The sequence below is a fragment of the Lissotriton vulgaris genome, chromosome 1_1 (assembly GCF_964263255.1).
Source record: "Lissotriton vulgaris chromosome 1_1, aLisVul1.2, whole genome shotgun sequence".
Lineage (NCBI taxonomy): Eukaryota > Metazoa > Chordata > Amphibia > Caudata > Salamandridae > Lissotriton > Lissotriton vulgaris.
Window position 1 is genome coordinate 1,209,636,365 of NC_141685.1, and position 23,287 is coordinate 1,209,659,651.

The following is a 23,287-nucleotide window of genomic DNA, read 5'->3' on the forward strand; positions in this document are numbered from 1 at the left end:
CTGTCTACATATATTTCCAACAACCTAAAAGGCACATTCAATCAATTTCCATTAAAAGAAGACTGGTTACTAGGGGTCAAAATCATCCCGTGGAGGAAGCAGTGCCCACTCTACCTCATAAACGTTTACATCAACCCCAGTACTCGAACCAAAAAAGACCACCTGGTCCGCCTCAGTGAAATCATGAATAATATTGCCATAGAACCTCCCAACTCTGATTGTATCGTCACGGGGGACTTCAATACCAACCTATTTTAGGGGGAAGCCGCAGACATGGAAGGGCCTACTCTGATTAACATCATCGAGGCCATGACCCAAACTAAACCTTAGAATCAAGCTCCAAATATATTGGGTGAGCCTTCCGTGATGAGATTCTACAACGCAGGTTACCTGGTTATGAACGGAAGGTCAACCGGTGACACCCCCCCAAATTGGACCTGGTCCAATGGAAGCAAAAAATCATATCTAGACTTCACAATCAGCAACTCAGAACTATTATTCAACCTGGACAGTTTCAGCATCCACCCACGGTCGGAAAGTGACCACAGGCCGCAGGTCATCATTTTTAACACAAAGATAGAATTCCACAAAACGGCGCCCCCAACTTACAAGGGAATATATACTGAAAATCTAAAGCATCTCAAATGGAGCGAGAACAACAGCAAGAACATCTTAACAATAAGTAAGGACTTTATCAAAGGCAGAATTGATCAAGACGCCACCCCGACAGTGAAATGGTCGCTGCTTTGCTCTCATCTGATTAATAGCTTTCCAGTGACAGTGCAGGGCTTAAGCCGCACCCCACCAGCTGAGCTCACAGTTTCCACCGACACAAAGACTCTAAAGAGAACGAGAAACAACGCCCTAAGGATATACTTAAAATTTCCAGGGAATAGCGCCTACCACATAACCTACCAACAAGCCCAAAACTTCAGGAGGGCAATAACCCAAGAAAAAAGGGTGCATGTATCTTAATACTGGGTCGAATTGGTGTGGGAGAGCAAGAAAAAATAACTCGAGGAAATTTTGGGCCTCGTGAACTGCACCAATCTAAACCAGACAAACTCGGGCTCAGCAAATATTCAGGAAGCGGATTGGGCAACATACTTAATGGCGTTCTTTCCGGTTCAAGTTAACTCGGGCCACACTGGTCCACTCAGTGCATTTGGCACCTATGCTAACGTAACATCGAGCACTCCTTCAGTTCCAGTAGAAGAGTCCACCGTGGAATATGTAATACCTGAAGAAAGAGTCATCAAAGCAGTGACAAAAGGGAAACAAGATGGAGCACCAGGCCCGAACGGCCTCCCACAGAGGCTGTTTAATTCAGACATTCCCTTCTGGTCCACGGAGCTAACAGCCCTATTCAATTATACACTGAGGACAGCAACAATCCCGGACTCATGGCATGGCGCAATCATCCACCCTATTCACAAATCTGGATCATGCGCTGCCCCTAAAAACTACAGACTAATTGCCCTGCTGGACATAGAGGTGAAACACTATGCGGGGCGTATTCTGGAGGACCTTGGGCAATGGGTAAAGGACCACAACCTGATTCCACTAAAACAAACAGGGTTTGTTGCCAACTCAGGAACCATGACAAATCTACTAGCAGTTTCTACCATCATCGACAAAGCCGTTTTAACATCTAGGACATTATTTTGCTGCTTCGTCGACTTCAAAGCTGCATTTGACAGGGTTCCCAGGGCGCAACTCTGGGAAAAATTGAGGCAGTGGGGAATTCCAGACAAAATCCTAAATCCCATTATCCAACTGCACACTAACACCTGGGTTCGAGTGAAGTTAGGGTCCGGCACGCATCTCTCGCGAAAAATCATGACCTCAAGAAGAGTTAAGCAGGGATGCGTGGGATTCTTTTCAATCTTTTCATAGCAGACCTGTCAAGCACCCCAGATAAAGTTAACAGCCACCAGCCCAAAGTAGGAGGCACGACATTATGCAACCTTTTATATGCCGATGACCTGGCCCTGTTCAGCCTCACAAGGGTAGGGTTACAAAGGCTCCTTGACTCACTGATGCAGTACACGACGATTAATCATCTAGAAGTTAACATGAAAAAGACCCTGATCGTTCCTTTCGGCAAGAAACATTATGGAGGTGGTGGCTGGTCTCTAAATAAAACAAGTCTTAGCACCAGCCAATCATACAAATACCTAGACGTCCATTGGACTCCAGGGGTAATCTTGCAAAGCTGAGTAACGTGATTGCAGCCAAAGCCACGGCACTAATGGTGTCATTGTCCAATCTGTCGGCTAAACTTTCGGGCCCAACCCTTTCCCCTTTATTAGAAGTCCTAAGAGCAAAAATCGTCCCCACATTCTCATATGGCATAGAGACCTTCAAAGGTAAAATGAACACTGTCTTAAATAAACATACAACAAAAATATACAAAAAAATACTCCATCTGCCAAGCTCTGCATCCCCAGCTCAGATTAGATTAGAGTTGGGGCTAACAAACTACGAAGCCCAGAACCTTGGTACATATCTCAAGTTCTGCCATAAACTAAGACAGGCTGAATCTGGCACACTAGAATTTCTAGTCTGGAAAGAAATTTATGAGTGTAACCCAGGAGGATCATTTGGCTGTCTCCTGAAGGATTATATACATCAGATGTCAGCCTTTGACCTCTGGGCCCTGAATCCTAGCCAGTGTGCCTTTAAAAATGCAATAAAAAAATGTGTGAGATCGCTACTGATAAAGTCCTCCTCACGAAACGCAGCCATTCTTGGGCAGTAGTTAACTCCTACAAACAAGTATCCGCAGCCACGTATTTATCCACCACATTCTCACTCCATTTAAAATGCTGCTTCATCGCCCTAAGAATGGGGGACTGGCGCTTTCATCAAAATCTACCCATCTGGCGCCGTACAGAGGAGGACACAACCTGTAGAGGATGTGGGTTAGCAATAGAATCAATTACGCACGTGGTCTGCATCTGCCCTACCTTTAATTCTCAACGCAGCTGCATGCTTAGGTCAGAATGGAACAGGTTGGGGGTTCGGACCTGCAGGCATGCCATCATTGCCGCTCTGTGCACGAACAATACTGTTTTAAACATAAAATTTGCCAAATTTGTTCAACAAGCGTATCGCTGCCTCAACATCAAGAAAACCGCCATAGCATTGCCACTGACCTTTTAGACTGATCAATGTTCCGTAATATAATCTCCACCGACCAGGGGGGTAATAAGACCAATCGAAACCCTGTAACACAGTTTGACTTTACAATTTTTATACGAGGGGAGATGCTTGTGACACGCCAGGCCACCTTTTATAAAACAGTTTAAATTCTTATTTCTTTTTATGCTATTTATGTCTGTATGGTTTTCTCTTTTAAATCTTTTTTCTCACAAAACTGTACATAATGTGATTTGGGAAAAACTTTTAAAGATATTGTTTTATATCTAAATAAAGATACTTGATTATACCACTATTTTAGTATATGGTTTAGGTGGCCCCTAGGGCTCATCCATATTGTGCAACTTTTGTGTATTTAAACTGTGTTTTGTTTTAACACATTTGCTTCTGTGCTCATAAAGAGTATAGGGGATTTTGTAGTAAATAAATATATATATATTTTCAATATATATCTGTGTGGTGTCCTTTCATTTGGTATTCAAGGGGATTGTGTATGGTAAAACAGCTCGCTTCACATGCCTTTACAGAGTTTAGCCTAGGACTGCTTTGTCCACGCTACTAGGATAGCTGGTCTATAAGGTTGACTTACAACCAATCATCATAAGGGTTGCTTGGCATGGTACAAGGTGATCACTAGAACTAGTGAGCATCACATACCAGGCCAACTTCTCACATTGGTGAGCAGCGGTTGGGATTTGAGCTTGCTGTTGTTTTACCATTACAATCTTTGAGAATATCATTTGAAAGATCATACAGGTACCTGCTAGTTACATATAAAACAAGACTAGTATACTTTAGTTTTACTGAACTTAGTTGTTGTAGAGTATAGGGAGTAGCACACCCTGACTACAACTACTAGATAGGTTTAGTAGGTAAACACCAGTGTAGGTGGATTGCAACATATCCACCCACACTAGAGCAATGTCTGGAGCAGAGGGGTCCACTGGGACTGTCCCTGTTGAGAGTGACTTTCCAAGGGCACCATCCAAATTTGCTATGCTTAATTTTAAGGAATTGGGGCAGCTTTGTGCCTCAAGACGTCTCAAGACAAGGCCAACCCCTACTACAGACCGCCTTAGAGAGCTTTTAGACCAGTCAGAAGCTCTAAAGACCTCTTAAGCAGACCCCACGGGAAATGCTGATGGAGGCTCTCCCACTGAAGATGACAATACTGACACCCCTGTCCCTGTAGTCCAGAGAGATGAGGATGACCAAGTCACTGGAGATACTCAGCCTGATGAGGAGGAGGAAGAAGAGAAGACAGAAGGGGGGAGCAGTGACTCTGATGATGGTAGAAATAGTTAGGTGCCAGCCAGCCGGCTTACCCAGGCTAACTTAAGTGTATTTGGGACTGAGCTAAGGATGACCTTACCCAGACCCCCAAGTGGACTTACCCAGGAGCATAGGAGGAAGAGGAATCACTTGGGTGAATCCAATACCTCCCAGGCTTCTAGAGGTTCTCATGGTCACTCCGGAAGGGGGATGACTAGCCCTCAGTGACGGGAACATGAGGCCAACATGAGAGAGGCTGAGCTTAGGATCCAGAAGGAGGAACTAGAGGTTGCCCTGGCCCAAGAGAAACTTGCTAGAGCAAGACAACCTAAAGAGAGTGGGTTAGTACCCACTGGTGGAAGCATTATCCCTAAGGATAAAGACAGGTCCCATCATAGTAGAAACCTGAGTAAGATTGTGCCTCCCTACAAACCTGGGGATGATATCCACAAATGGATGACTGCACTTGAGAGAGCCTGCAGAGTACAGCAGATCCCTCAGGAGCAGTGGGCAGCAATCTTGTGGCTCTCCTTTGAAGGCAGAGGCCGAGACAGACTCCTCACAGTTAGTGATGGGGATTCTAGAAACTACCCGGTCCTGAAGAGTGCTCTGATTGATGGGTTAGGCTTAACCACTGAACAGTACAGGTTAATGTTCAGAGAGACCCAGAAGACACAGACTCAGGACTGGTCTGAATTTGTTGAATGTGCCACTAAGGCTCTGGAGGGCTGGTTGCTGGGAAGTAAGGTTACAGACTATACAGGATTGTATAATTTAATTATAAGAGAGCAAATCTTAAGTAATTGTCAAAATCAGCTTCTACATCAGCACCTGGTGGACTCTGATCTGACCTCTCCTCAAGAATTGGGTAAGAGGGCAGACAAATGAGTCAGAACCAGGATCAGGCCTAAGAACCTGGGTGGTGACCAAAAGAAAGAGACTACCAAGCCTCAAGAGAAAGGTGGGGATAAAACCAAAGAGAAGACTTCCCCAGGGCCCCAAAACTCCAATGGAAAGGGTGGGCCCCAGAATACTTCCTCTACAGAGAAAAAGCCTTACTGCCATACCTCTAAACAGGTTGGACATTGGAAAACAGAAAGCTGTTGTCCCAAGAATGGTAATAAGGAAAATATACCACCAAGTAAGGCTCCAACACCTCCTGTCACTGTTAGCAGTGGTCCCCCAGGTGGTGGGAGCACCACCAAGAATTTGGATGGATTTACTTTTGGAGCTCAGGTGGATTCTGGCCTACTCAGGTCCCCTACCTCAGATACTCTTGTCTATGAAACTGGCATGGGGTTTTCCAGTTTCACTGCTTGCCCAAACACTTTGAGAAAGTATAGACAGGAGCCCCTCATCAATGGCTTGAAAGTTGATGCCTTCAGAGACACAGGGGCTAGCATCACCATGGTGGCTGAATGTCTAGTCCCCTCAAGGCAACTTTTACCTGATGCCACATATCAGGTGACAAACATTGATGGAATAGAAACCAAACATCCCATGGCAGTAGTCAATCTTAGCTGGGGAGGTGTCACTGGCCCAAAAAGAGTGGCAGTGTCAGCAAACTTGCCTGTAGATTGCCTACTTGGTAATGATTTGGAAATCTCAGCCTGGGCTGAGGTTGAACAGCAAACCTATTCTAGAATGGTAAATCTCCATGGAAAGGTTAGTGGGGCTGTAATGGCTACATCCCCAATCCAAGATGTCATTTTTGAAAAGGTTAGTAGGGCTGAGCAAACCTCAGCCCCATCTTTAGCTAACTTCCCTCCTGAAAAGATTAGCAGGGCTGTGATGGTAACAGCCCATACCCAAACTGAGTCTCCTCCTGAAAAGGTTGTTGGGGCTGTGATGGCCACAGCCCAAACTCAAACTGATTCATGTGTTGTGAAGCCTGAAATGATGGATCACTCCACACAAACAGAGAACACTGGGGAGAAAGAGAAATCTCCCTCTAACCAGACTTTAGTAAAGGATCAGCCTCCTCAGGGAACTGATCTTACCCCTGATGAAGGAACTGTCCCAGAGGCTGTTAGGCCTAGCCTGACAGAGCCCCTGATGGCAGTGGACCCTTCTCAGGTGGGACCCAGTCTGGAGCAGGTAACCTGCCCCTCTCTACCTTGCCTTACTCAGCCCAGGGCTGCAGAGGACAAGAAGGACAGTGAGCCCCACAGGGCCCCCTGTCAAATAAATCACCCCCATCAACAGATTAGGGGCACCAAAACAAGTAGCCCTAGTGAGGTGAAAACTTTAAAAACTCCTGAGGGATCCCCCTTAAAAGTAGTTAGGGACCTCCCCCAGATGGATATTGTTGGGCACAGCCAAACCTGGGACCCAAAGGGCCCAAACCTGACCTGTCCCTCCAGTAAGCCAAACAAAGGGACCGAGCCTCCAGCTTTAGGTAGCCAGAGGTTGACCCTGAGAGCACAGTGCAACTCAGTCAAAGAAAGAAAGGCACACATGGTGGAAAGTGATTGGAGGAAGTTATAATAAGTTATTATGCATCCCACTCCAGCGTTCTAGTGGTCACTGTCTTGGTACTTTCCCAGAAATAGTTCTGAATGTGCATTTTCTGTTCATGTCTGAATACCTGATCCTCTAGGCATTTGTGGGGTAGTCGCCAGGGCAGGACTGGGGATTTAGGTGGTTGCCAAGTGAGGGTGAGCGTGTTTGCATTATGGTCAGACAGGATTTGGCATAAATGATCTGCGTCCTGGACCTTGGGGATAACATGGGCTGTGGACACGAATTGGTCTAGACAAACCCTGAGATTATGCATGCTAGAGTGAAATGAGTATAGTTTGGTTGTACGGTACTTACTCTTCTAGCACCCAATGAGCAATCCAAGCGTTAAAGTGCCTTACTTTCACAATGGCTGGTAGTGCCTGTGTGTGGTGGGTATGATTTGTCCAGATTTAAGTCCTGTACACAGTTATAATCCCCCCTAATATCCAGGGGTCATAGTGTATCGGGTCAGAGAGTCGGATAGGGAGTCCCAATATTTCCTTTGTTCCGTATTAGGCACATAAATAGTGATTATCAGGATGGGCCTACCATCTAGTAATCCCTCCAGAGGCATATCGATCTTCCATATCAATCTCTCTGTGCAGGTCTTGGAACGAGGTTCCTGGCCGTAGCCAGATAAGCTTTCCATGTGCAAATGCAGAGTACGTGGTTGCAAAAAATGTGACTCGCCATCTTTTATGCAGTTTGTTAAGCTCTCCTGCTGTTAAATGTGTTTCTTGGAGCAGCGCTATCTGCACCTTATGTCTTTTGATGTAAGCATACACCGCATATCTCTGCGAGCCATGTGCATACAATGTACATTGAGTGTAAGGATAATGATAAAGCCTTTATGTGCCATTAGGGATTATGAGTGGTGTGTTCCACACTTGCCTAGAGAGCCTCGCAAAGATATACTATTCTTTTACACCTGATAGTAGACACTCAGTGTGTGGGTGAATGACAAATGTGGGGATAGAAACTGGGACGGGAGATCCTCCCAATATGTGGGACCTACCACCATGGGCGGTGTGTCTAAACTCTGCATGTCTCTTATACTCTAATGTATTGCAGGTCTGGCCAAGACAAGACTAGATATGTCCCGTGAGTGGCTTTTACAGGATCTATGTGTGTGGAGGGGTCTAGTGTCAGTTTCTCAAGCTCTATTTGCAATACATTTATGGTCAACTCTTAATTGCGCATGTGGCAAAATTGTGGTGTATGCATATGTCTGGTAACAGGCACAGTTTATATAAGTGTGTCCGCAGTTTGCAGAGTTCCCAGCGGAGGGGTCACTGAGCACAGACGGGATTCAGATCTGTCACTGTCTGCTTCGTCAGTTGACAGAGATGTTGGCCCAAGCTCTGCTGCAGCCTGTAGAGCTTTCCTGCGCTCAGCTATGATTTGCTCCAGGTCTGGGGATCCCGTGGTCTGTGTGTGGGTTCTGGGTTTGAGGTGCTTGCCAAGTTTCTTGGGGTGGCAACGTCTGTTTTTTGGTAATTGGAATTGGTCATTAAGTTCTGAAGCTGGGCATGAGTGGTTTTGGCCATTTTCCACCATCCAGTCATAGGCTGCCATGGGATCTGTGAAGGATTGTTGTGAATCCCTTGGGCATGATCTTAAGATGTGCTGGGAATAACAGAGAGTATTAGCTGCCCTCTTGACGGAGTTGCCACTTGACCTCTAGGAATGGCGATCGTTGGCGCTGTACTGCCCGGGAATAGTCTGGGAAAATCATGACTTATCTTCAATGAGAAGGGGCCCATGTTGTCTGACGGCTAGGAGCGCTGTGTCTCTGTCCCTGTAGTGTAGAAACTTTGCTAAGAATGGACGATTTGGAGATCCTAGGGGTGGGCGATACGTAGGCACCCTGAGTGCACTCTCTATTGAGAAGATGGGTGTGACAGCCCGACGATGTAAAGGTGTGGATCCAAGTTTCTATGTAAGCTATGTGGTTTGTTTCATGTACCCTCTGGTAGCCCCAGGATGCAAATGTTGCACCTTCTAGAGCGACCTTCAAGACTATCTGTCTGTTACTCTAGGACCAACACTCGCATTTGTAGTGTTTGTAACCTTTCTTGTTGCACTTTTACTATGGGGTGTAGGATAGCAAACTTTTTCTCTCCGTCCACTACTTTGTCCGCCAGTTTGTGGTGGTCATCCCTTAATATTTTGAGGTCTGTGGCAAGGGTGCCAAACTGCTCTTCTATTATGCCATCGGAATGTTTGATGGCAGCCAGTACCATCTCCATTTTTTCTGACATGGTTAGGACTGATGACACCTCTGCCACTTCGTGTGGAGTCTTGGTTGTGTTATTTTAACTTATAGATGGTGTCTGGGAGCCATAGTGCGACTAGTGCGTCTCTGTACTGAGGCCAAGCGAGTTGTCTCTAGCCATTTTAAATCTAAAACTATCTCTGGGACCTATTTGTAGCTTGTCCAGGCTTCGGTTTTATTGTAGGTGTGTAGTCCATGGACCTTTGAATGTTCCTCCACCACAAGACGTCTAGAGAAAGCTTAGTAACAGTGGGGTGGGAAAGCTTGAGAGTCACAGTAAAGTCCTTACTGGTGCTATTGCGTTTGGCCACGCCTCGATGTTGGTACCAAATGCAATGCATTGGTACGTGTTTGCACTCACTCAAGTTTCTAATACACGTTGCATCGTCCTACACCCAAGACAGCTGCAGATCGTAGGTGCCTCTGCGGGCTAACTATGCTAATGTTACCTCTTGGTCCTCTGATAGCGTTGGGCACAGATCCACTTGGTGGGACCCCCGAAAATCCACTTGGGCCTTCCAGGCCTCAGGGTGCTTGGCTTCTAGCTAAGGACCCACTTTGCGAGGCCCCGAGTAGAGATCTCCTGCCGGGAAACCAGGGGGGGATTGCTATGCATTCCTTTCAAAGGCATCTTTTTCTGTCTGCCCGCTGGCACTGCTTGCTCTGTATGCGGATGTCACACTGGCCACTACTTAATCAGGGCCTTCGGCCTGCACTGGGGTTGACGGGGGGGCCCAAGAAGCCACTCACAGTGACCGGGTAGCTCTCCCCGCTCAATCCACTGGATATATCCCTATTGTTCCTTCTACTGGTGGGTTGTTTGGTCTGCCCTCGTTGACAGCCTCACTGATGCTGCTCCGTTCTGGTCACACCTTGATGGTGGAGCCTAGTGGCGCAAACTTGCTCAAGCCTCCTGCATGCACTGGACTCTCTAACACTCTGAACAGCAGTGGGCCATGCGTGCTCCCATGGGCACACCGTTCAAATAATGCCACCAGGTCCTCTGGCAGCGCCAAGTGCGATTCAGCCAGTGGGCTTCTGTGTGTTCACTTGGGCCATAGTTATGAGTCCTCTGCTCAAGGCCACTGATGAGGATCTCTGACCGGGAATATGGGATAGGCAGCTATGTGCTTCTGGCAGGAATAGCTCCCACTGTCTGGCTACTAGTGCTGGCTGCTCCGTATGCTGATCTCGCACTGGCCTGTTTCTTACCTAGAACCTCAGGCTTGCACTGGGGCAGCAGGGAGGGTGGGGGCCTGGGGTTGGCTCTGTAGCTAATGCCTACTGCCAGCTGGTGTTCACTCGCACTAACTGGGCCTCCCTCCCCTTGCCTCTCACCTGGTTTATCCTTGTCACTCCATCCACTGTGGGGGGGGGGGGGGGGCTTGGGTCTGCCCCTGCTGACGTTTGACCTGCCACTGTCCCGTGTCCATTTCGGCCGCAGCCACCACTGGCCAGCCGTCAGCACCACAATGCCAGGGGGGGTCGCATCTTGAGTGGGGTTCTACAATGCTGTTCTCCCACGTTACAGGGGAGTCACTGTGGATGCCGCCTGGCAGTGCTAATGGGTGCCAGGAGACTGCCTGTCTTTGCCGCTCAGCTCATTTCATAGGAGCCGGCACACGCAGCGATCTCTCTGCCGGGAACGGCACTGCTCGCACTCAACAGGCGGCCGCCACCTCTGCCTGGCTAGCAAGCCTCCCTGCCACTGCTTGCGGGTGCTACCATGTTGGAATCGCTCAATGTTCGATGCTAACTCGATTTGGTGCAGCACCGCACCCTAAGGGGTCCCGGAGCAGATTTTTTAAGTTGTCCGCTGCAGTACCAGGCCCCATAGCGCTGGTGAACAACCCTTCCAACCCAAATTAAGAGCTCAATTCAGGATGGGTTGCGTATCCTCAAATAGGCACGACCAACATCTTGGCTGGATCAGCCATGCCCCCGAAGGTTTGGCAAATGTTTTAAAAAAAATAACAGAAAGACCGAAATGTGAATGGGATTTGAGAAGTAAGGAGAAAATAATGAATCAGTGACATAACATCGACAGACACAATATCGACCTACATTTTTATTGACACAAAAATATTAACAACCCTAAAATCGATACCCTGTACTTAATGAAAAAATACACTGATATCAACCCCAAAATATTGTCAAAAAATTATCGAGTACAGTAATATCGAACACATAATTATCCTTAAAAAATATACATGTTGAAATTTCGATCACAACAATATAGCAATATCATTGTTTTTATAAAAATATTGACAACTCAAAAATAGATAAAACACACAAAATTAAATACCATAAATATGGTTAAATAAATAAACATACACTGCAAATAAAAGACAATCAAATACATAATTTTAGAAAGTAGTAAAACATATCTTAAAACATTAAAAGATAAATACACTATTAATAACTATTCACATTTTATACTTACATTATACACGCACATTATTTTCATCACTTATATTATAATACACATTTAAATCATTTAACATTTGTAGAAAAAAAAATAACTGACTCTTAATTAGCGTTTTCCATATATGGAAAAGAACTTCCAAAACAATAAAGATCCACCAATAAAATTAATCAATATTAAAATGAACCAATGAACTTTACCAAACAATTAAATAAACACTATATAAAGAAGGAAAATGTATTCTTATTTTACACCTTAAACCAAAAACAATAAGGAACCCGAAATTCTGAAGTATTTCTACCAGAAGCAAGGACTTCATTAAACAAAAAGCTATTGCTTTCTTCAAAAAGTAAGTAAATTACCATCTATAAAATAATCTTCAAAAACTAATACTAATCATACTCAAATAATTAATATACATCTTTTTTCAATTTATGTCTCCTCTACAGATAATTCTCAAAGCATCAAGAAAATAACAGATTACTGCCTAAAACCATCTAATAAAGTAAGTATTCGGCAAAACGCTTTATAAAAACATGTATAACACCCAACCAAACCCCATGGGCAAGTTTAACAAAATAAGTAAAAATATGTTTTTCTCTTTCTACAGAAAAATCTACAACATAACAGGATTCAACAAACAAAGAAAGAACATCTCCTATTAAAAGCATCCTAAAACCAACATTGTAAGTATAGGTATAAGAATGTGTATTTATTAAACCATGCAAAAAGAACAGTTGATGGACAGAATGGAGAACAATGTCATACATTCACCCCAGTACAGAGATCTGGGCCTAAATCCATCACTTTTCTGCTCACCATGCCGTTCCAGTTTGAACCCAGCCATATACAAATCAGTCTTGACCCTGTGCCTCATGGGAACAGTCCAGCCCGAGCTGTCAAGCCAGGTCCTACCTGGACTGGAATGAAGCATCCTAGGTCCGGTTTCGGGGTTTCACCCCTCTTCTGCCAGGATAGCTTGATTCCTGTTACATGGAGAGCATGGGACCCCCGTCTAGGCACACCCATCCTACTCGGGGTGACAACTGCAAAAAGAACAGTTGATGGACAGAATGGAGAACAATGTTATACATTCACCCCAGTACAGAGATCTGGACCTAAAACCATCATTTTTGTGCTCACCATGCCATTCGAATTTGAACCCAGCAATATGCAAATCAGTCTTGACCCTGTACCTCATGGGAACAGTCCAGCCCGAACTGCCAAGCCAGGTCCTACCTGAACTGGGATCAAGCATCCTAGGACCAGTTTCTGGGTTTCACCCCTCTTCAGCCAGGATAGCTTGAGTCCAGTGGCATAGAGATCGTGGAACCAACATCTGGGCACACCCGTCCCACTTGGGGTGACAAATGCAAAAACAACAGTTGATAGACAGAATGCAGAACAATGTCAAACATTCACCCCAGTACAGAGATCTGGGTCTAAATCCATTGTGTTCTTCCTAACCATGCCATTCCAGTTTGAACCCAGCCATATGCAAAATCAGACTTGACCCTGTGCCTCATGTGAACAGTCCAGCCTGGACTGCCAAGACGGGTGCTACCTGGACTGGAAACAAGCATCCATCACCCCTTTTGGTTTTGCTCTGTTCACCCTAAGTTGACAGGGTATGCCCAGACGTGGGTCCCTTGCTCACTTTGCCACTGGATTCAAGCTAACCTGGCTGATGACGGCTGATTAGCCAGAAACTTGTCCCAGGAGGCTTGTTTCTGGTCCAGGGTATACATGCCTTGGCAGTTCGGACTGGACTGTTCCCACGAGGCACAGTGTCAGGCTGATTTGCATATGGCCATGTCTGAACTGGGGTGGGGGAGTGAGCTAAAGAATGATGAAGGATTAAACCCAGATCAGTTGACTGGGGGTGAGTGTTTGCAGTGTTCAGCACTCCGACAATCATCCCCTTTAGTTTTGCTTTGTTCGCCCTAAGTTGGCAGGGTATGCCCAGATGTGGGTACCTTGCTCACTTTGCCACTGAATTCAAGCTAGCCTGGCTGAAGACGGAAACCGGTTCCAGGATGCTTGTTTCCTGTCCAGGAAAGACATGGCTTTTCTAGTTTGGGCTTGACTGTTCCCATGAGGCACAGGGTCAGACTGATTTGCATATGGCCATGTTTGAACTGGGGTGGCAGAGTGAGCTAAAGAATGATGATGGATTAAACCCAGATCAGTTGACTGGGGATGAGTGCTTGCAATTTTCTTCAATGATTAATGTGTGTGTGGCACACTGGGTATATTTTCATTAATCAATTTAGCTTAAATGAATCCTTAGTAGATACTTGGGTGCTGGTGGGTTGCTCCCTCTGACCTAGGGGAGTTAAACTTCAACATGAACCAAAGACACTGCTAAAGCTGTAACAGTGTGCCCAAACCGCACTCCTTTGTGAAACTGGACGTTTTCAGTAATTAAATCCAAGACATTTGTGGGTAATCCAAATAAACCATTCAATGAGCTATTTTCAGTTGAATATATATACTTTTAATTCCAATTTGAATATTTCATTTCAAATGTTGGATCACATCTTTGGACTGTAGTGGGGTGTTTTCATGTTATTCTGATAAACTCATCCTATTTTCCAAACAATTGACTGTACTCAAGTTATTCCCTATGCATTTTGGGCCACTGCCCTTCATCAGGGGTAATGCGTTCGATCTATAAAAGAAACAAATGGGTTTGTGTAAACGATATGGAGGTAGAAAAAGTATTGTCTAAACTGAAGTCTACAAGAACTCTCATGGTGGTTGCATGCTGTGATTCGAACGTGCCGTCTAATAGTGAAGAAAAACTAAACGGACATGTGCACTTTGTGTATGAAGTGCCAGTGACAGGTAAAGTACTCGGGTGGTACCAAACTGATTCTAATGGGTAAGTAACCCGTTATTGCTTGTGGATTAGGTTTGTATAGCCCATTTTTAATATAGGAACTGTGTAAAAGTGTGTGGTGCTCACTGTACTATATCGGTAACAAGTGTAGAAAATTTGCCCAGCGTGTGTGCTCAAACGAGATGGTACAGGATCAAATGGGTCCATGCAAGATACCAGTCTCACCCTATTCTCTTACCGGTTATCAATTTCAATAGGTCGGTGCTGCTGTATGGGTCAAGGCATGTCTTTCCGAAAATCGAGTGATGGCTAGTGAACGGGACGCATGCATATTAAACCAGTGAACCGACGATATAGACAACGGACTGTGAGAAACAGAGTCCATCTTTTAAAAGTGTGTGAACACCGTCTGAGGTGATAAGGTAAATGACGGACTGCGGGTGATATTATTCGAGTTGAAGTGCTCACATACCACAATGAAAAGTAATGAATGGTAATATGCTGGTTCACAAACCTGAAAAGAATGTGTAGAACCTAAGAGGGTGCCTAGTGTAAGCAATATAGTGGTGGTAAGGCCAGTGCACTAGCGATATGAACGATGGACTGTAAGTGATGGCGGCCATCTTAAGAGGGTGTGTCAACACCACCAAGGGTGACAGAATAAGCAATGGGCTGCGGGCAAAATTGTCCGAATTGAGGTGCTCGATAATCACAATGAGCACGTGTACATGATGATGTGGTGATTCAAAAACCAGGAAAAAAACATGATTATAAAAATAACCAAGAATGGTAAAAATAACCAATCTACGTGGTGTTATGATAATACATGAGTGCAAACATGATCTTACAGTATAGATTGCATCACATTTCAAATAACGCAAACATGTTAATAAAGTTATAGGAAGCAACTGTATTCCATCCGATCATTCAACCCCTTGGGGTTACATGAGTCAAACTTCTTGATCGAGTCCATCTCTGGTTGCAGTAATCTCTTCCTGTTGTCTGTACCTGGTTTCACAGAAACAACCTCCAAGACCATAAATCTTATTTGGCTAATGTTATGATTGTTGGAGGTGAAGTGTGCGGCTACCGGTGCCTTCATTGTTTTGTTCCTAATATTACTTTTATGTTCTGTCATACCAACCTTGATTTTCCTTTCTGTTTTTCCAACGTATGGGAACCCCCATGGGCATTTCAAGAGGTATATTAGGTTATTGGTGTCACAGGTGGGATTAGTGTGGAGTTTGATTAGCTTGCCTGTCGTGGGATTATTAAGAGTGTTACCAAGTATTATGTTATTGCAGTGTCCACAGTTAAAACAAGGGACCGTACCAGTATATGTGACATTTTGATCAATAGGTTTAGATTCAAGCATGTCTTTCAAATGTTTTGATCTTTGGTAGGAAAACAATGGTTTGGCAAAGATGTTATTAAAATCGGGTTCGTTTTCGATCATTTGCCATTTTTTCGTGATGATTTTTTTAATCTGGTAACTCCTGCTGGAGAATTTAGACACAAATACTGGCCTGTTGGAGCTGGTCTCCCTTGTATGTGTTCATAACAGCTCTGATCTATTCGTAGCTCTCGTTCCCTCCTTGGCGTTGTTGTGAATCTGTTCAGGGTATTTCCTCTCTTTGAATTTGGTTAACATTTCAGTTTCGTTTTTCAAGTAAGTATCTTTGTCAGATGATATCCGTTTGATTATCAGTAATTGAGAGTATGGCAAATGACGTTTGAGAGACATGGGGTGAAAACTGTCAAAGTAGTGTATTGTTTCTGTCGGTACTCTTGGTGTATACGTCAGTATAAATCCTGTTGTCTTTGTAAGTTACCATAACGTCCAAGTATGGAATTTTCTCGGTATTGACAGAATAGGTGAGCTGTATGTGTTCATCTATGCTGTTGATAAACGTTATGAATTCATCGTTTTCTTCCGGAGGTCCTCTCCATACGAGGAACATGTTGTCTATATAACGCAAACATTTTAAAATGTTGTCATTCCATTTGGGGTTGGTCAAGATGTTGTCAAGTTCCAAACAGTGCATGAACAGGTTAGCATAGCTGGGGGCAGCACAATTCCCCATAGATGTACCATCGTTCCATGTAAAGTAACTATGATACAAGGTGTAATGAAGGAGTTCCAGAAGAAACACCTTTAATTCCTGTTTAATGTCATGGGTGACTAAGAACAATTCCACGGCTTCAATACCCCAGTTGTGTGGGATTGAGGTATATAGTGAACATACGTCAATTGTACATAAAGTGATGTTCATAGTTTTATCCACGGTAATGTCATTCAACTTTGTCAGGAAGTCTGTGGTGTCGCGTAGGTAGGTGGTCATTTGTTTCACTAGGGGCTGTAGATGTTTGTCTAAATATTTGCCTGTGGGTTCATGTAAGGTTCCTCTCGTAGAGGCGATTGGACGAAATGGTGGTTTCATGAGGTCCTTGTGAATTTTAGGTAACATATGTAAACTTGGACTTCTAGGATGATTTTGAATTAGGAACTTCCTGTCCTTTTCTGTGATTACTCCCGCTTCAAAAGCCTTGTCCACAATGATTTCCAGTACCTTGGCAAACTCCTCTGTGGGATCCTGAGGCAGTTTCATGTATGATTTTCTGTTATACACATGTTCACTGACGCTCTGTAAATAATAGTCTGAGTTCATTATCACTTGTGCCCCACCTTTGTCCGCCTTGCAACAGGTAATGTTGCGATTGTTAATGATTTGGTTGATAGCTTGTGCTTCCCTGGCGGATAAGTTAGATCTCCTGGTCACTGGTTTCTTGAATAAATCTTTGATTTCAATCATAGTGATGGTCTCATATGAATCCAGGATCTTGTGACTAACTGGTGCTATGAATGTACCTTTGCTCCTTAATCCCATGAGGGTGTCTTCTGTGTCATCCATAGGCTTAGGAACTTTGTTGGTGAAAAAGTGTTTAAGCCTAAGATTTCTCATGAATTTAAAGACGCTGACTTCAGTTTGTAATACATTTGATTTGTATGTGGGTACAAATGACGTACCCCGTTGTAGTGTGGCTGCTTGACATTTGGTCAATGTTTTTGATGATATGTTGATAATTAAGTCTTTTTGCTATGCGTTGACTGGGGGATCGATGAGCTTGGTTCTCCGAGAGCCTCTGCCCCTCCGGGTTCGATGTTTGGGCTCTGGCCTCTTCCTAAAAAAGGACCCTCTGATGTTGTAGTAGTCGAAGTATTTGTGATGTTACCTCTGCTTGTGGGAACTTCTCCCCTTTGTTTTCCATTCCTCGGTCCACCTTTTTGTGTGGAGTCAAATGATGTTGTGCTCCCTTCATCCGAAGAGGGGTTACTGAATGGTCTCTGTTGTATACGCTAAGCGTAGACTACCGCCCAATTATACACCTCTCCCAGCTTATAGTCGATGGTGTCGCGCTTGTACTTCCTGATTTTCCTGTTTTTTATCTCTCTAGTGTATTTGTCTAATTGGATGTTTATGTCATTCAAAGCCCGATCTAGTTCATCTTTAGACAAATTGCTATTCAGATTTGATTGAATCCTCTTGATATCCTTGTCTAAATCCTCTATGACTTCAGAAAGTTCTTCCACAATAAGTAGGATTAAGTCCAGCGAGCACTTATTTAGAATTTCATACCATCGTTCTGTGAACTTGGGATTGTTTCTGCAAAGTGTTGGTTTCAAAGCTATGCGTAATCCTCTTGGGATTCTCTGATCTTTAAGGTACCAGATTAAGGGGCCCGCGTGTAGTTTTTGGTTTATGATCCTTTTGGAAGTGTATAATAGTTGCTTCAATAAACTGTGTCGAAATCGTGCTGTTAGTGGATGGATCTACCTCTTGTATCAAAGCATATATTCTGTTTGTTTCTTCGGTTGAAAAGCAAAAGGTATTTGCTCTGTTATCCGTGATGTTTGAGGTATCTTCCTATTCCATTGTTTCTTGAGGTTCAATATGACTTTATGAGGGTAGGGGCTCACACTAGGGGTGGTCAGTGTCTGAAACTTCAATGATTAATGTGTGTGTGGCACACTGGGTATATTTTCATTTATCAATTTAGCTTAAATGAATCCTTAGTAGATACTTGGGTGCTGGCGGGTTGCTTCCTCTGACCTAGGTGAGTTAAACTTCAACATGAACCAAAGACACTGCTAAAGCTGTAACAGTGTGCCCAAACCGCACTCCTTTGTGAAACTGGATGTTTTCAGTAATTAAATCCGAGACATTTGTGGGTAATCCAAATAAACCATTCGATGAGCTATTTTCAATTGAATATATGTACTTTTCATTTCAACGTGAATATTTCATTTCGAATGTTGCATCACATCTTTGGACTGTAGTGGAGCGTTTTCATGTTATTCTGATAAACACATCCTACTGTCCAAACAATTGACTGTACTCGTTATTCCTTATGCATTTCAGGCCACTGCCCTTCATCAGGGTTAATGCGTTCGATCTATAAAAGAAACAAACGCGTTTGTGTAAACGATACGGAGGTAGAAAAAGTATTCTCTAAACTGAAGTCTACAAGAACTCTCATGTTGGTTGCATGCTGTGATTCGAATGTGCCGTCTAATAGTGAAGAAAATTTAAACGGACGTGTGCACTTTGTGTATGAATTGCCAGTAACAGGTAAAGTACTCGGGTGGTACCAAACGGATTCTAATGGATATGTAACCCATTATTGCTCGCGGATTAGGTTTGCGCAGCCCATTCTTAATATAGGAACTGTGTAAAACTGTGTGGTGCTCACCGTACAATATCGGTAACAAGTGTAGAAAATGTGCCCAGCGTGTGTGCTCAAACGAGATGGTACAGGATCGAATGGGTCCATAAAAGATACCAGTCTCACCCTATTCTCTTACCGGTTATTAATTTCAGTAGGTCGGTGCTGCTGTATGGGTCAAGGCGGTACAAAAAGGGGGTGGTGATGGACGGCGCATCTATACCAATCAAACACTCACACCCAGTCAACAGATCTGGGTTTAATCCATCACCGTTCATTAGCCCACTCTGCCTCCCCAGTTCAGACTTGGCCATATGCAAATCAGTCAGACCCTGTGCCTCAAGGGAACGGTCCAGCCCAAAATACCAAGCCATGCCTTCCCTGGACCTGAAACAAGCTTCCTTGGACCGGTTTCTGGCATTTCAGCCGTCTTCAGCCAGGCTTGCTAGAATCCAGTGGCAAAGTGAGCAAGGGACTCACGTCTGAGCATACCCTGCCAACTTATGGCGAACAAAGGGGTACAAAAGGGGGTGGTGATGGACGGAGCATCTGAACCAAGCAAACACTCACACCCAGTCAACAGATCTGGGATTAATCTATCACCGTTCTTTAACCAACTCTGCCACCCCAGTTCAGACAAGTTCATATGCAAATCAGTCTGACCCTGTGCCTCATGGGAACAGTCCAGCACGAACTGCCAAGCCATGCCTTCCCTGGACCGGAAACAAGCTTCCAAGGACTGGTTTCTGGCATTTCAGCCATCTTCAATCAGGCTTGCTTGAATCCAGTGGCAAAGTGAGCAAGGGACTCACGTCTGAGCATACCCTGCAAACCTATGGCGAACAAAGCGGTACAAAAGGGGGTGGTGATGGACGGAGCATCTGAACCAATCAAACACTCACACCCAGTCAACAGATCAGGTTCTAATCCATCACCGTTCTTTAGCCCACTCTGCCACACCAGTTCAGACATGGCCAAATGCAAATCAGTCTGATCCTGTGCTGCATGGGAACAGTTCAGCCCGAACTGCCAAGCCATGCCTTCCCTGGACTGGAAACAAGCTTCCTAGGACCGGTTTCTGGCATTTCAGCCGTCTTCAGCCAGGCTTGCTTGAATCCAGTGGCAAAGTGAGCAAGGGACTCTCGTCTGAGCATACCCTGCCAACTTATGGCGAACAAAGCGGTACAATAGGGAGTGGTGATGGACAGAGCATCTGAACCGATCAAACACTCACACCCAGTCAACAGATCTGGGTTTAATCCATCACCGTTCTTTAGCCCACTCTGCCACCCCAGTTCAGAGATGGCGATATGCAAATCAGTCTGATCCTCTGCCTTATGGGAACATTCCAGCCCGAACTGCCAAGCCATGCCTTCCCTGGACCGGAAACAAGCTTCCTAGGACCGGTTTCGGGCATTTCAGCCGTCTTCAGCCAGACTTGCTTGAATCCAGTGGCAAAGTGAGCAAGGGACTAGCAAGGGACTCACGTCTGATCATACCCTGCCAACTTATGACGCACAAAGCGGTACAAAAGGGGGTGGTGATGGACGGAGCATCTGAACCAATCAAACACTCACACCCAGTCAACAGATCTGGGTTTAAGCCATCACCGTTCTTTAGCCTACTCTGCCACCCCAATTCAGACATGGCCATATGCAAATCAGTCTGACCCTGTGCCTCATGGGAACAGTCCAGCCCGAACTGCCAAGCCATGCCTTCCCTGGAGCGGAAACAAGCTTCCTAGGACCGGTTTCTTGAATTTCAGTCATCTTCAGCTAGGCTTGCTAGAATCAGTGTCAATGTAAGCAAGGGACCCACATCTGAGCATACCCTGCCAACTTATGGCGGACAAAGCGGTACAAAAGGGGGTGGTGATGGACGGAGCATCTGAACCAATCAAACACTCACACCCAGTCAACAGATATGGGTTTAATCCATCCCCGTTCTTTAGCCCACTCTGCTACCACAGTTCAGACATGGCCATATGCAAATCAATGTGACCCTGTGCCTCATGGGAACAGTCCAGCCCGAACTGCCAAGCCATGCCTTCCCTGGACCGGAAACAAGCTTCCTAGGACCGATTTCTGGCATTTCAGCCGTCTTCATTCAGGCTTGCTTGAATCCAATGGCAAAGTGAGCAAGGGACTCAAGTCTGAGCATACCCTGCCAACCTATGGGGAACAAAGCTGTACAAAAGGGGGTGGTGATGGACAGAGCATCTGAACCAATCAAACACTCACACCCAGTCAACAGATCTGGGTTTAATCCATCACTGTTCTTTAGCCCACTCTGCCACCCCAGTTCAGACATGACCATATGCACATCAGTCTGACCCTGTGCCTCATGGGAACAGTCCAGCCCGAATTGCGAAGCCATGCCTTCCCTGGACCGGAAACAAGCTTCCTAGGACCGGTTTTTGGCATTTCAGCCGTCTTCAGCCAGGCTTGCTTGAATCCAATGGCAAAGTGAGCAAGGGACTCAAGTCTGAGCATACCCTGCCAACCTATGGGGACCAAAGCTGTACAAAAGGGGGCGGTGAAGACGGAGCATCTGAACCAATCAAACACTCACACCCAGTCAACAGGTCTGGGTTTAATCCATCACTGTTCTTTAGCCCACTCTGCCACCCCAGTTCAGACATGGCCATATGCAAATCAGTCTGACCCAGTGCGTCATGGGAACAGTCCAGCCCGAACTGCCAAGCCATGCCTTCCTTGGACCGGAAACAACCTTCCTGGGACATGTTTCTGGTATTTCAGCCGTCTTCAGCCAGGTTTGCTTGAATCCAGTGGCAAAGTGAGCAAGGGACTCACGTCTGAGCATATCCTGCCAACTTATGGCAAACAAAGCTGTACAAAAGGGGGTGGTAATGGACTGAGCATCTGAACCAATGAAACACTCAAACCCGTCAACAGATCTGGGTTTAATCCATCACCGTTCTTTTGCCCACTCTGCCACTCCAGTTCAGACATGGCCATATGCAAATCAGTCTGACCCTGTGCCTCATGGGAACAGTCCAGCCCGAAATGCCAAGCCATGCCTTCCTGAACTGGAAACATGCTTCCTAGGACCGGTTTCTGGCATTCCAGCTGTTTCAGGCAGGCTTGCTTCAATCCAGTGGCAAAGTGAGCAAGGGACTTACGTCTGAGCATACCCTGCCAACCAATGGGGAACAAAGCGGTACAACAGGGGGTGGTGATGGACGGAGCATCTGAACCAATCAAACACTCACACCCAGTCAACAGATCTGGGTTTAATCCATCACTGTCCTTTAGCCCACTCTGCCACCCTATTTCAGACATGGCCATATGCAAATCAGTTTGACCCTGTGCCTCATGGGAACAGTCCAGCCTGAACTGCCAAGCCATGCCTTCCCTGGACCAGGAACAAGCTCCCTACGACCGGTTTCTGGGATTTCAGCCGTCTTCAGCCAGGCTTGCTTGAATCCAGTGGCAAAGTGAGCAAGGGACTCACGTCTGAGCATACCCTTCCAACTTATGGCAAACAAAGCGGTACAAAAGGGGGTGGTGATGGACGGAGCATCTGAACCAATCATACACTCACCACCAGTCAACAGATCTGGGTTTAATCCATCACCGTTCTTTTGCCCACTCTGCCACTCCAGTTCAGACATGGCCATATGCAAATCAGTCTGACCTTGTGCCTCATGGGAACAGTCCAGCCCGAAATGCCAAGCCATGCCTTCCTGAACTGGAAACATGCTTCCTAGGACCGGTTTCTGGCATTCCAGCTGTTTCAGGCAGGCTTGCTTCAATCCAGTGGCAAAGTGAGCAAGGGACTTACGTCTGAGCATACCTTGCCAACCAATGGGGAACAAAGCGGTACAACAGGGGGTGGTGATGGACGGAGCATCTGAACCAATCAAACACTCACACCCAGTCAACAGATCTGGGTTTAATCCATCACTGTTCTTTAGCCCACTCTGCCACCCTAGTTCAGACATGGCCATATTCAAATCAGTTTGACCCTGTGCCTCATGGGAACAGTCCAGCCTGAACTGCCAAGCCATGCCTTCCCTGGACCAGGAACAAGCTCCCTACGACCGGTTTCTGGGATTTCAGCC